Here is a 14,915-nt window from a genome sequence, read left to right as displayed (position 1 = left end):
CTAATGCGGACCTGAGAGTCAGTCCTCATTTATAATTTTTCTCACCCCTGCCCCTTTAGTTCTCCTACAGCATTTACCTTGGTGACCCCTGGCTTTTCCCATTACTCCCCACACCCTAGTTTGCTTCAGCATCACCATCTTGTACAGACCCTGGCTGAAAATGGCTCAGGACACCTGCCCCACCCTGAATGCACTCAGAGTCTCCCCGGAGCTTTGGAAAATACTGGAATTTTTGCAAAGTAATAATCCGCTCCACACACCTAGCTTTTAATGACGGCCAGGATGGAGATAAAGCTAAATAAGGCAAGCTTCCTTTTTCCTTTCCTTTGAAGAGCTGGCGTTCTGCATTCTTACCAGAGCCTTTAACATGCATCGAGCTCGTTAGTTACTCTTAAGAATCCCGCGGGGGTGGGGGGGGTGGGAAACGCAGGGCGATTAGACTCCTCGGTCTACAGAGCGGATCCTGTCGAGGGCCGGGCACTCTTCTCGGTTCCAGAAGGACCCCGGGACGGGCAGGCACAGGCGCCCCCTCCACGGCCGCCAGGGCCGGCGAGGGCGGCCCAGGACCAGGCGGTCAGGGGCGCGGGGCTGCACGCGTGGCGGGGGCGCAGGTGCCGGAGGGGCCTCGGGTGGTCCCCGCGGCCCGGTCACCGTTACTTACGGGGCTACCCCGACGGGAGGCGCGGCCGCACTCGCTCCGCAGGGGCCGCCGCAATGGCGCCGCGACCCGGCCTGGGGCGCCTGACCTGCTGGCGCTGCCCAATATGGGCAGAGCCGGCGAACGATATAAATAGACGGCGCGGGGAGGGGGCGCGGGCGCCCGCGGGCAGGAGGCGGCCTGGAAGCTCCGCGGACGGACGCGTGCTTGCCCTCCGCGCCCACCCTCCCGCTCTGGGCTGCAGGGACTACACGCCGCAGCGCCTGCGTGTGTGTGTACATGTGTACACACGTGTGTGTACAGTGCGTACGCAGGTGCAGGGCATCAGTGCCTGAGGCTTCATGCTCAGCACCCGTGGGCACGGGAGGGCGGGATTCCAGCAGTTGCCACAAACTCATTTTTTGGGTCCTTAGTGACTGTTCTGGCCTGAAGGGCTGGGAGCACTGTGGCCTGTGCCCATCACACAGTGCTCACCCTACAGAGCGTCACACTGTAGCCAGGTGTGCAAACCTGTCACATTTCCCCACACCCCCGAAAGCTCCCAGAGGCCAAGAGCTCTGTCTTGTCCACCTTGGCGGCCCACTCGGCCCACTCACATGCTGGCTGGGGCCCTCCAGAGAACGGATGGTCAGGGAGCGGTCACTGATTTGGGTGATGGAGGGGCAAAGCTGGTAAGTGACAGGAAGGAGGGCCTTACCTGGTGTCCTAGCTCCGCTCTGCCCCTGGAAGCCTCATGACCTCCTGTGATGAGCTCAGATTCTTGGAGGACAGTAGACAAGACCGTATTGCACCTGGCTCACACCCAAGTTATTAGGAGGATGAAATAGGAGAGCCAATAGGTGTGAAAGTGCTTTGATAACTATCAAGTAACCCAAGTCATTTTCTCCTGATGAGGCAGGTATTATTAAATGCAGACTTCTCCAAAGGTCTTGAAAGTGGGGCAGAAGGCCACCTCTTACTGCTAGTACTGATTGTATCCTGTCCTGAGGCAGAGACAGGGACATTTCTTTCGGAGGCTCTTCTGCTTTAAGAATCTGTCAGAGAGGGGCTTCCTTGGTGGCACAGTGGTTAAGAATCTGCCTGCCAATGCAGGGGACATGGGTTTGAGCCCTGGACTGGGAAGATCCCACATGCCGCGGAGCAACTAAGCCTGTGTGCCACAACTACTGAGCCTGCGCTCTAGAGCCCGCGAGCCACAACTACTGAGCTCACGTGCAGCCATAAATAAATAAATAAACACACGAATAAATAAATAAATAAGAATCTGTCAGAGGGAAGCTGGGGAAGGGAGGTTCCATCTGTCTACTAAGCCTCACCTGCCCACTCCTGTGATGATAAACCACCCAGAGCCCAGCCTTGGGGCACTCAAGGCTGCACACAATTTAATCTAATAGATTTCAGGGTTTTTGAAAGGTCACAAACCTTCTGGATGCCAAATTTCTCTCTACATCCCAAGATTATTTCATTTCCCCCAAGCAATGAAATCCTCAAATCCTGAGTCTATGAATCATCAAATCTCGCATAAGGCAGAGTCCAGGTACACTAACTGTTATTTTCTGTTGCTTTATTAAGCAGTGGTTAGTATCTTGCATACCGTGTGAGTCAAGATGTATAGGTGCAGCTGCTCTAACAGGGAATTCCAGTGATAGTTCCCTAACAGGAAGGAAGGTAAGTTTTCCTTCTTACGGTGCCTGGTGGAAGGGCTCCAAGGCTCCTCAGGCAGCTCCACAGTCACTGCCCCGGGCGCCTCCCCTCCACCCTTCTTACTCCACCTTCCCTAGAGTACTGCCCTGGTCCCATGCTCCAAGACAGCTCACCACCACCTCCATCTGGGAGGAACAGGAGGTGGGGAAGCCTCCCCCCTTTAAGGACACACCCAGAAGTGACTCTTCAGATACTATTGTCTGTAATTTAGTTATACGGTCAAACCTCGCCCATGGCGGTGGGACTGGGAATTCTAGTCTCTCCTGGGTGGCCAGTAGCTCCGTTATTTACATTATGATCCAGCCGGCAGTCTTTGCCCTACACATTGTCTGTAGATTCATCAATCCACAAACGTTTATTTCACCTCCCATAAAACCTTGCACCACTCCTTTCTAGCCCTGGTTTCAGGTTTAGTTTTGCATTTGTTGGTGTAATTGTGAGATCAATGGCCCTTCTCCCCACGAAGTGAGAGCAGGGCTGTATCTGTTTCTGCTCACCCTTGTGCCCAGAGCCTGGCACCAAGCTGGTGCTCAGTAAATGGTTGCGGACCCAATGGATGCACATAATTAGGGAATTATCTCCCAAGTCCAGCTCAGATGTCACCTCCTCCGTGTGTCTTTCGCAGAACACATCTCCAGCAGAATGACTGACGCCACTGTCTGTGTTCCCAGGGCACTCCCCCTCTGCTGTTGACAGGTAGCACTGGGCCCATGGCCTGATGACTGTGGTTTTGGGTCTCACATGCTGCTGGGTGGTGGGCACCTCCAGGCAGAGAGCGGCTGCTCTCATCCCTGCATCCCCGGAGCTCAACAATGGCTGGCACGTAGAAGACCCTCAACAACTTTGTGTTGACTTTTTTTGTGCTTGAAAACAGTTGGCTTCTATAGAGAGCAAATGTTTTTGCTTTCCCCTTCTCTGCTTTTGCCCACCACTGCTCATGTAGCTCCTCTCTCGAAGCATTCTTTAATTAAGTCCCCAGCCCTTTCCTTCCACCTGCTGGCGCTCACACCACATTGCACGAGAAAGGCTGGGGTCGTGCAGTGTACGACTCACCAGTGACACGGTGTGATCCCATTTGCTCTCTAAACTCCCAGCCGAACTCTGGATTTTGTCCTTTCCCATTATCGGGGTGTTGCCATTGGAAGAGTAATGCCTCCCTTGCCGTCTGTGCATTTGTCTAGTCATTTAAGAGACATTTATTGAGCAACTATTCTGTGCCAGGCATAACTAGATGCTAATGAACAGCTGTGAATAAAACAGGCTTGGTCCCTGGAAGAATATACTCTGGTGAGGTGACAGTTAATCTTTCAGCTCTCCCTTCTCCCTCTCTTTCCTTGGGTGAGATGGTAGAAGCCATGAGATCAGAGATGAAGCCATGTTGGAGAGAGAGAAGCAAGGGGATCAAAGACACACCCAGGCTGGGGATGGAGGTGGAGGAAGAGAGGGCAATGGAGAGGAAAAGAATATTCCGTGGATAAAAGCAACAGGAACGGACAGAGCATGGCTGCAGAGGAGGGAAGTGGTAGGAGGAGCGTCGGATTATGGGAAGAATTAAGAACAAAGGCCAGACCCCAGGATCTGGCCAAAACGTCACTGACAATGGTGGCAAAGTGAGAGCTGGGCTGAAGTAGGAACAGGCCGCAGCCCTTCGGGGCTTAACGTAGAGAGGCTCCCCCGCCTTCTGCTTCTGCGGGAGCCCTGCAGGTGTTTGCATCATCCAGGTGGCTGTCCTCCTCTGCTTAGTTGTTAGGACACATCCCCGGTGGAGGCTCTGCCTAGTCCCCTGGGTGTTTGTTGGTCTCCAGACAGAGGGAAGGAGCGGGGGGACAAGTGCACAGCAGATCTGTGGGGGTCAGGCCTGGAAGAGGCAAATGTCAGGCCGCTCACTCCCTTTGGAAAGATGGAGGCCACGTGGTCACACCTCACTGCGAGGGAGACTGGGAAATAGAGTCTCACTCTGTGACCAAGAGGAAGGGAAAAGGATTTGCTAGACAGACGGCCATGTCCGTCACGACCAACTGGAAGCGGAGACACTGGGTGCAGACCAGCACTCGTGGAAGCGGGATGCTAGCCCCTCAAGAGTTTCCAGAAGAGAGAGTTCTAAAGCCATTAGAACTGGTTTAGAACCATTTGGGAAATGGTTTAGAAGCATTTGGGAAATGTTGCATTCCTTGTCCCTTTGGGGAGAATCAAAATACAGTATTAAAGGCTCTAATGAATCCTGCAGTGAAGAGGCAAGGCATTTCCTAACCGTTCTTGACTTTGGGACCTCTGGGTCTATGATGTGAATATGGGTCCCCATGGGACACAGCTGGGAAATGCTGATGGGGCAGAAGGAGGCCTTAGGGTAACCTGAGGATGTGTTAAGATAGAAGCTTTAAGTCTGTATAAAGACAAAAACCAAGACACCCTTGGAAAGGGGGAGGCTCCAAATGTTAGAGGGGAGAGAAGATGCAGGATCTAGGCTGGGGAAGTAGAAAGGAACGGAAACCAAAGTGGGAGCAGAAATGCCAGCTGTCTTTGCTGGGTGCAGAGAAATCGACTCAGTTCCTGGAAGGAAGCGTGAGACCCTTTGGCTGATAGAGGGGCTGAGGGCAAGCTGGGGGTCTGAGAAGACACCATCTAGAAGGAAGCTGTGGAGAATCCTTAAAGGACTGCGTGTCTCCACTCTTCCGAAGAATAATGGGTGGAAATGGGAGGCAATCTCCTCAGTATGTTTTATAAGTTAGCCCACGGTTAGATTTGTAGATGAGTAAGCCCCTGTCTCCCGAACCTGATAAAGATGACTGTAAAAGATGTGATGACGGCTCTCGCCCGGTGAGGACCCTGTCTCATCCCACCCAGTCCTCTCACGTACTGGTGCACTGACTGCCTCCAAGCAGGTGGTGGTCCTGAGTTCAGGGGACTATGGGGGGCTTGCAGTTGGCACAATGCCTTTGCTCGTTTTTCCATTTAATCCTCACACCACCCAGGAGCAGGATGAGTCTCAGGATGGCCAGTGGTCAACGGCAGGGTGGCACAGTGAACATGTGAGGGACCTGGCTTTGGACCACCCACCATCATTCCATGTCTGTTATACCATCTGTCTCATCATCCACTGAGATAGGGTCTGTACAGGGGTAATCAGGTTAGGATGAGGTCATTAGGGGGGGCCCTAATTCAGTATGACTGGTGTCTTCAGAAGAAGGAGGATTTGGAGACAGTAATGCACACAGGGAGAACACCGTGTGACTATGAACACAGCTGTCTGTGATAGGGAAGAACAAATCTGACTTCATATCGGATGTGTTTCTCTTAACCTTTGTATTCTATTGCTTTTGCTAAAAGTTAATCACTAACGGGATGTTGCCTGTAGGCTTAAATTCTACATAATGGCGCATCTCCGGGGAACCCTGCCTCTTTCGGGAAGGAAGAAATGAACACTTCCCCTCCGCAGTCTGACCAGAACTAGGACTTTACCCCCTCCCCTTTCAGTATAAAAAAGAGGCCTGAATTCTAACTCAGAGAAGATGGGTCTTTGGGACACTAGGCCACCATCTTCTCGGTCTGCTGGCTTTCTGAATAAAGTCGCTGTTCTTTGCCCCAACAACTCGTCTCTTGACTTATTGGCCTGTGTGGCGAGCAGGACGAGCTTGGACTGGGTAACGGTCTCCCAGACAATGAGAGAGGCCTGGGGCAGAGCCTTCCCTCACGGCCTCATAAGGGACGAACCCTGCCGACACCACAATCTTGACCTCCAGCCTCCAGAACTGTGACACAGGAAATTTCTGTTGTTTAAGCCACCACTCAGTGGAACTTTGTTACAGTGGCCCTAGGAAACTATTACCGCTGCCCCCCAGATTCAGTCAGTTTTCTGGGTGGTGCTGTTCAGGTTGCTATAAAAATGCCAAGTGTTGCATCATTTTATCCATGAGCATGTCATGCACAGCTTACCCCAAAACTTTGCCAAATCAAGATACACTATGCTGATGACCATTTCTTTAATTTATTTTAGAAAAGAATGTGAGGCTCGTTTGACCTAATTTGCGTTTATTTATTTAGTGGGGAAAGTTCATGTTGACCACTAGAGAGCCTCACTATCCTTAATAAGCACTCACAATGCATCCATTTGAAAATACAATAGAATTTTTTCCAGAATCAACTTCACGTTTACAGTCTATAATGATCATAATCCACTTTTTATCAATTGCAACATTTGTCCATTAGGAGCCTTTTCAGATCTGAGTTCCTTTAGTGTGTCTGGGTACTATCCTCCTACTGGCTTTCTATTTTGGGAAGTTTCTCTTTCTCCTTTTATTCTGAAAGAATTTCAAGCATTCAAAATAGTTGCAAGACTATGACAATGAACTCTCGTATACCTTTCACCTAGGTTCACCGATTATTAATGTTTTGTCATATTTACTTTTTCTCTCTCAGGATTTAAATTATATATATAAAATTTTATTTTTTCTGAATATTTGAGAGCAAATTCCAGATAATGCGACCCTTCACCCCTGAACACTCACTCATGTAATCCTAAGAACAAGGATATTATTTTACACATCCATGGAGTGATTATCAAAGGCAGGAAATTTAACATCAATAACAAAACTATTAGCGTACCTCCAGTCTACATTTGAATTTTGCCCAAGTCCTAATCTTGTTCTTCACACAATCCACTATCCAGGATCACACACTGCATTTTCTTGTGTCTCTTTGGTCTCCTTCAGTCTGGAATATTTCCTAGGTCTCCTTCGCCTTTCATGACCTTGACGTTTTGGAAATGTTCAAGCCAGTTACTTTGTAGAGCCTTTCCGTTTGGATCTGCCGAGTGTTTTCTCTTTCTTAGGCTCAGGTTCATACTTTGCCATACCTAGGTTTAGTTCTAAGAGTATTCTCTTTTCTGAGGAAGATTGGAAGAAAAATAGTGGTTGCATACAGTCGTTCTGTGTAAAGTGACATTTCTGATTTTCCTCTGCTTCCTTCTCCAGCTCCAGGTCGTGCCTTTCTGTCCCTGGTGTCGTGTACACTGCAGCCCACCACATAGAACCCCCTTCAGCAGGGAGACACTTTCCACCTGCTGAGTGTTAGCTGCTGAGCCCCCCGTAGATTGGTCCCCTCCTGGAATTTCTCTGGGCCCGGAGGAGCTGCCTTGCCCAAGCTTTCACCCCTCCCCGGAGGCAGTGTGCCTCCAATGACTGGTCTTTGAGGGGGGTACAAAGGCCCTCAATTTGGGAGACTCTGAAGGGCTGTCCCAGATCCAGAGCGTCCCGTGGGTCACGTGTTTTTCAACAAGAAGTCTCTGGCCTTCGATTTCACGTACATCATTCATTTTGGAAAAGAAGCTATACTGAAAAATGCATCCATTTCCAAAAATTCAATCAATACGAAAAGTTCAAGGAAGTAAGCAAAACTCACCCAAAGTCCCAGTATTTTTCAGGCGTCCTCCCATTGTCCAGGTGCATGTGTGTGAATGCTGGGGGTGTATCTTATACAAATGGGATCGTGCGCTACGTGCTAGGCTGCAATACCCATCCTCTCTTGCTCCCATGGTACTATCACCTATGTGCGAGACTTCCCAGAATAAAGGCGGCGTCTCCCCGCCTGCCCTGCAGCCACGTACGGCATCTGAGAGGAGGAGGTGCGGGTAACTTCTGGGAGTGACCCCCAGGAGGAAGCGAGACGCCCTTCCCTTTCCCCTTCCCGCTGGTTGTTACCGACCTTTCCAGTTAGTTCCCCACACGGGTCCTTCTGCCCCACGCCACTGGAGCCAGTAAAAGGAGATCAAGTTCAGTTGAGAAGGAAAAGAAGGCTTTATCGTCTGACCAGATGATGGAGAGGTGGGGGCTTCTGGGCGGGGCCGCTTTACAGGTTTTCAGCGGCATCAGGGGGAAGGGGGCGGAGTTCTTGTGGATCTTGTGGATCGGGCGCACCTGAGCTGCTCATCCTTGGCATCGCGGTGCAGGTGCGGCGCCTCTGCACACGGCCCGCCGCCATCTTCCAGTGTTGTGGGCGGTGCTTTCTGCACACGGCCTGCCGCCGCGGTCCTGAACTGAGCTCTCGGTGGCGTCTCTGGGTTCTCTGCGCGGCTGTTTCCTACGGGGAGCTGGGCTCAGGTTTCGGGGTGCGAGGCCTCTGCACGTGGCCTCCTGTGAGCGAGTGAAACTAGGCTACGCACAAAGGAAAAAAAAAGGTTAGACTTTATTCCATTACCCAGATTCTTTTGTTATTTCCCAGGAGCTGTGATTGGGCTTTGTGACATGATGCATATTGAAGAGCTTTGAGCAAAAACTGTCAGGCCCTGTCATTCCTCGAGTGGCACGTTTGAACCTCCATGTGGCCGTCATGGTTTGGTCCGAGCTCGGGGTCTCACCGCCTCCCCAGGAGGTGGCACGGCGATCTGATGGAGTCTGGGGGCCTGAGACCTGGTGGAGGGCCCTCATGGGAAACGGCTTCCTTTCCTTTTCTTACCTCTAAGCTTCGAAAGTCCTGCTTTCCGTTTCCTATTTCAAACATTTTTGTGAATAATTTTATTTCCTTCCAAATATTTGTGGTTTTAATTTTTTAAAAAGAGTTTTGGTTTACTTATACAAGTTTTTAGTCAATGGCAAAAATTAAGGAAATACAAAACATTAAGAAGAAGAAAACAAAATGGCCCATAACCATGGCTCTGATTATATCTTTCCAGGAAGACTTTGTTATATTGCTAATAAATACTATATTTTTCATTGTATGAGATTGGTATTTTAATTTGGTTTATGGCACCTTTTCATATAGAATTTAAAATTTGTTATAGAATCAAATTTATTAATCTGCTTTTTAAGGCCTCTGGGATTCTCTGAAGACCCCCTCCCATCACACACCTGAAGGTTATAAAAACTTTCTTCTGTTGTATTTTCTAGTACTCTGTATAAAAACTAAATTAAAAAAATTTAAAGGTTACACTCCATTTACAGTAATTACAAAATACCAAAACACTGACTGTATTCCCCGTGTTGTGCGATACATCCTTATAGCCTGTTGTCTCTTTTGTCTTTATTTCTTACATTTAAATTCTAACCCAGCTGGAATCAATTGTGATGAGAGGAGAGAAGCCATCTTTTTCCTAATTGATGCTGTAGTTTTTCCACTACCCTTTGTTAATAATTCACCTTTTTCTTATGGACTGGGAAAGCCACCCTAATCACACAAGAAACTCTCACCTGTAGTTGGATCGCTTTCTGGACTACCTAGTCACTTTCTTCAGTTCAAAGTTCAGCCTGGCTTTTCTTACCTGTTTATTCTTAACTTGTTTTTTCTTTTTTGAAAACATTGGTTATGGAAATTTTTATGTAAGCATAGTAAACTAAATCGAATTATACCAAAAAGATAACAACCACAGCACCCTTTTGACAAGCCTTGTTCTAGAAAATAATGTCATGTGCCCTTTGAGACAAACACACACCCTGTTTCCTAAAAGGAACCACACTTCTTCTGTGGCTTGGTTTGATGCTTTGACAACTTATAGGCAGCTTTTCATGTCAGTAAACACAGATCATAACTTGTGGTGTTTGCATGGTATGGTACGAACTGTACCAGAATTTACTTAACTGTTTTTAATCAATGGTCATCTCAGTCCTTTCTAACTTTTTTTTTTAGCAGTTGTCAATACTGTGATGAAAATCCTTGTACATAAAGCTTATTGAACTTCTAACGATTTTCTTCCTCTGATTCTTAGAAATGGCATTTCTTGGGCGAAAGGTGTGCGTACTTCACATCAGAGGTTTTGCCAGCAGCCTGTACCCACCGAACGTGTAAGTACCTACCTCTTAGCCAGCACTGGCCTTTGCAGTCTTTTTCACCTGTGATATTCTGTTAGGCTGGAAATATTATCCTGTTTTTATTTTCACTGTTGATTGTTAACAGAGTTGAACATCTTTTCATATGGCTATTGTCCATTTGTATCCCTTTGTAGCTTTGCCGTCCAGCTTCTTTCCCTGTTTGTCTTATTATTGGTTTATTTGAGGTTTGAGATATAAATGATATTATGGTTTTTTTCTTGTAATGCATTACAAATATCCCCTTCCTACGCCTGTTGTGTTTCAACTTTATGGAATTTTTACAAGGGTTTTTTGTTCTTTTCTGGTTTTGCAACATGTTTAGAAATGTTTTTCCAACCCAAGATTATTTAAAAATGCATCCGTTTTTCTTCTAGTGTTTTTATGGCTTTGTCTGTTTGAAAATCTTTAAATGTTACCCCTCTCGGGATTTGTTTCCGTGTAAAGAGTGATGTGGGAATCCAGGTTTATTTTGTTTTTTTCTGAGTGTTGAGCTGGTTGTCCCAATCCAATATTGAACACTCTCTGCAGTGTCTGGTTTGAAATTCTAACTTTCTCCTGTACTAAATTTTCTTATTTACTTCTGTCCGTTGCTACACTCTCTTTTCTCCTACTGGGCGATCTGTCTATCCTGTCTCAGTAACGTTCTACTTTAATTCTTACAGCTTTATAATGTCCTTTAACTTTTTATGGAACCTGGTTCGTTTGCCCGACACGCAGCAAGCCAAACGCTGAGATGCCGAGGTTTGCAGCAGAGAAAGGGTTTATTTGCAAGGCAGCCAAGTGAGGAGATAGGAGAACCAGTCTCAAATCCTTCTCCCTGAAGGCGAGGGGTTCAGGATATTTATGAGTGAAGCGTATAGGGTGGTTGGAGGTGCAGAGGGAGGTGATTAGAGGAAGGAAGAAGGTAAGGTAATCAGTGGTCCATGCACGTGTATTTGAGTAACATGCCTCTCCATGGGAAGGAAGCATGTTCAGAAAATGGCAGCATTAGCATGATCTGAGGGTGGAGTTTTTGGCCCTCTGACGACAAAAGGTCATCCATGGGATACTGGCACAGGCCCAGCTGAATGGTTTGTGGTCTTGACCGGTTTGAACTGGGGAAGACTAGCTCACTGTTCCTGAAAAACAATGGAAGCCACTGTTACTATAGTGACCCTGTGTCAGAGGCGTTATCTATAGGGAGTCTGGTGATGCTTTGTCTAAGCTACCTGAAGTTTGGAGGGTATGCAGTTTGCAAGAACAATTAGTGAAGGCAGCTTACAGGATATTGTTTTTTAAGCAAGTTACAGTTGAAGGAATCTAGTTGATGACTGCTTGGCTTCAAACTCAGGATGAGTTTTTCTTCTTTTTCAGTATTTCTTGACTACTGTTACATGTTTACTTTTCCACTTCAGTCTCAGAGTCATTTGTCAAATTTCCAAGAAAAATCACTTTGTAATTTTATTTAGGATTGCTAAAAAACCCCAGTATGCTAGTCTGGGGAAACTAAGCAATTTTACAATGTTGAGTGTTCTGTCCAAGACCCAGGCAGGCCTTTCCATTTGTCAGAGGTACCTGTTGTGTCCACTGATAACGTTACTTTTCTCTCCGTGGAAGATGCCTCTGACTCTCAGCCTCGGTGGCTCTCACTGAGGGAGCAGTACTGCAGCCACAAACCACATGTCATGCACCTTGGAGAAAAGAGATTTTTAAGGGCAGTTTGGTCTGTCACTGATTTTTCCATACATGCAGACTTTTGAACCCAACCCATGTGGGTCCAAGGTCATGCATGCTATTCCTGTGACCTCTGGAGGACCAAGTGGGCTAGAGACCTTTTTCATTTTGTATTTGTGTTTGTTTTGAAATAATTCTTATAAAATTTTTAAAATTAATTAATTTATTTTTTGGCTGCTTTGGGTCTTCGTTGCTGTGTACATGGGCTTTCCCTAGTTGTGGTGAGCGAGGGCTACTCTTCACTGTGGAGCATGGGCTCTAGGTGTGCAGGCTTCAGTAGTTGAGGCACGGGGGCTCAGTAGTTGTGGCTCGAGGGCTCTAGAGCGTAGGCTCGGTAGTAGTGGCGCATGGGCTTAGTTGCTCCGTGGCATGTGGGATCATCCCGGACCAGGGCTTGAACCCGTGTCCCCTGTGTTGGCAGGCGGATTCTTAACCACTGCGCCACCAGGGAAGTCCCAATAACTAAATTAAGCGGAGTACAGTTGAAAAAATCGGTGACCTACTTGGATATCATTTAATCGGCCATGTCTGTGTGGTTTGGGGGCTGTGTAATTTGCCACGATTGGCTCTTTGGTTTGCCTCTGGTTTTCGGAGCGCCCGCAGCAGTGCCGTGCCTTCTGAGGAGAGCCGTGCTGTTGAATCTTGAGCCTGTGTGCACTTGTCTTGCTCGAAGTCCGTCTGTGCGCAGCCACAGCAACGACCAGGCTGGGAGACGCAGGATGGTGCTTGTGCACGACACAGTGAACGGGTGTCTTGTAACCTGCGCCGGCCCCAAGGCCCGGGAGTCCCTGAGTGCTTCAGAGCTTTCCTCATTAGTGCAGCTGCAGCCACAAGTCCAGTCCAAGAGCCAGTGTCACAGGGTGAATAGCGAGGTAACCATGGACTGTTTCCGGACCTGTGAGACTTTGTGCAGCTGAAGAAGGGTTTTCACTGCAGTCATTCCGGACCTGTTGAGTGGCTTCCTACCCAGCTCCCCCACCCCCCACCCCGCCCCTCCACCTTGATCCTTTTATTTCCTTCAAGTGTGCTGCAGCCATAAAAAGGGTACCAGCCACCGGGAGGTCAGTTTTGGGCCAGGAGGGTGGAATTTAAATATAACTGTGTAACTGACAAAATGATTCACTACTTTGTAGGCCATTGGAAAAGAGCAGAAATTTTCCAACTGTTCCATGGGCTGGTATCAATCATACCAATGCCCTAAGCACAAGAAGTTCTCAGGCTTCAGGGCCAAGTTGGCTTAGGAAATGCGGTTCACTGACTCCCCCTCTCAGAGCTTTACAATGTGCATTAGCATATTAAAAGTTCTGAGAAGTAGGCAGTAAAGAATCCAGCTTTAGTTCTGCTGAGTGATTAAGGAAGTGTACGAGTGCAGGGACAGATTTCTTTCAGGCCAAATGGGTTTCTCTTGATACTAACTTCAGAAGCTAGAGGACATTTAGGGGAATTTTACCTTCTCTATTGTCACAGTGTCCTACCAGCCATCACAACGTGTGTCAGTGTTGGAATCCTGGAGCTAGATTTTAAATGAAATGCAGTCAAAATCAAATTCCACTGAAAATATAATTTTGCTTATTTGTTCATAATATCAGTGATGTATTGAAGTGCATTAGATACGATGTGGACCTTTTAACTCACATGACACTTTCAGAAAATGACCTTGCAATGCATTCACTGATTAATTTATTCAAATAATAGGTCTTAAGGGACTCCTGCGTCTTCAGCACTGTGCCAAGTGGGAGAGAGCTGGGATGTTTTGGAGTCTGGGAGTGGTGAAGACTGAGAGAGCTGGGGGAATAAAGGAAGCCCGGAGCCTTATGGGGCTCTGGCTACTCCAGGGGCAGAACCCTGCCGTCAGCTGTGAGAGGAGAGGATCCAGCGGGGGTCTGAGAGGGCTGTGGTCCAAGCCAGAATGTAGGTCGCCTTTTCACTGGGGCCCTTGAGAGTTTTGCCAGGGTCACCGACACTCACAGACTACATTCTCGATGATGACAACACTGCTGTGTAACAAACCACCTCACAACTCAGTTGCTTAGGACAATACTCAGGACCGCAGGGTGGCTTGGGCTGGCCTGGTTGGCTCGGCTGGGGGCCTCTGCTCTGCTCGCAGACCTCTCGGCTTCCTTGGACCAATGGACTGGCCAGGAATGCTCTCCTCACGGAAACGGAAGAGGCACAGATGGCAGTCCAAGCACGCAGGCACTTTCAAGCCTCTGCTAAAATCTCACTGGCCCGAGCATCTGGAAGGATAGGAAATAGCTTGCCATTGTGGGTGGAAGTTACTTAGGAAAGGGCCCGGATGTGTCCTGCTCTAACTGGGGAGCAAGTGAATCCAGGAACCGTGGGTCGATGATACTGGCTCCACCTCAGGAACGTAGATTCCGTCCCCTGCCCCAGAGACCTCAGTGCTGGCTCCTGGATGCACAAGAGTTGTGTCCTCATCCGGTGAGACCTGGGGCCTGGCAGCTGCCTTTGAGTGAAACACAGCAGTGCAGGGGTGGGAGTCTGGCGTCCCAGCCTGTGTATTGTAGCCACGTCCTCCTCCTCAGGTTCAGCTGAAAGTCAGCACTGCAGCCGGCATACACTGTGCCTTTGTGCAGGTTAGAAGGCTCCTCCCCACCTCCAGCCGCCTTCATGACTCCCTCTGCAGGGGACTGCTGGAGGATGAACTCCAGAGGGAACTGCAGAAAAGGATTCAATGGCGAATACATTTGGCAAGAGACATTAGGCAAAAATAACAAAGGAGCCAGATTAATGGGCTAGGGCACGGGGTAGACTGCAAAACGGCCCTTCTCCGGCACTGACTCCGGCCTTGGCCATGTGACTTGTTTGGTCAGCGGAACGAGAATGATGTAACACAGGCAGAGGCTTGACATGTGCTTGTGTGTTGGGGCTTGCCCTCTCTTGCTGCCGAAAGCCCCTCTGACTTCATCTGAACAAGCCCAGGCTAGCCTGCTGGATGATGAGGGGCTTCTGGCTGTTGCCTCAGCTGACATCAGGTCAGCTGACTGCCAGACCTGCGAATGAGGCCTCTCGGGGCCACC

This window comes from Phocoena sinus, chromosome 11, assembly GCF_008692025.1.
Source record: "Phocoena sinus isolate mPhoSin1 chromosome 11, mPhoSin1.pri, whole genome shotgun sequence".
In the NCBI taxonomy this organism is placed as follows: Eukaryota; Metazoa; Chordata; class Mammalia; order Artiodactyla; family Phocoenidae; genus Phocoena; species Phocoena sinus.
Note: the sequence above shows the minus strand (reverse complement) of the source record.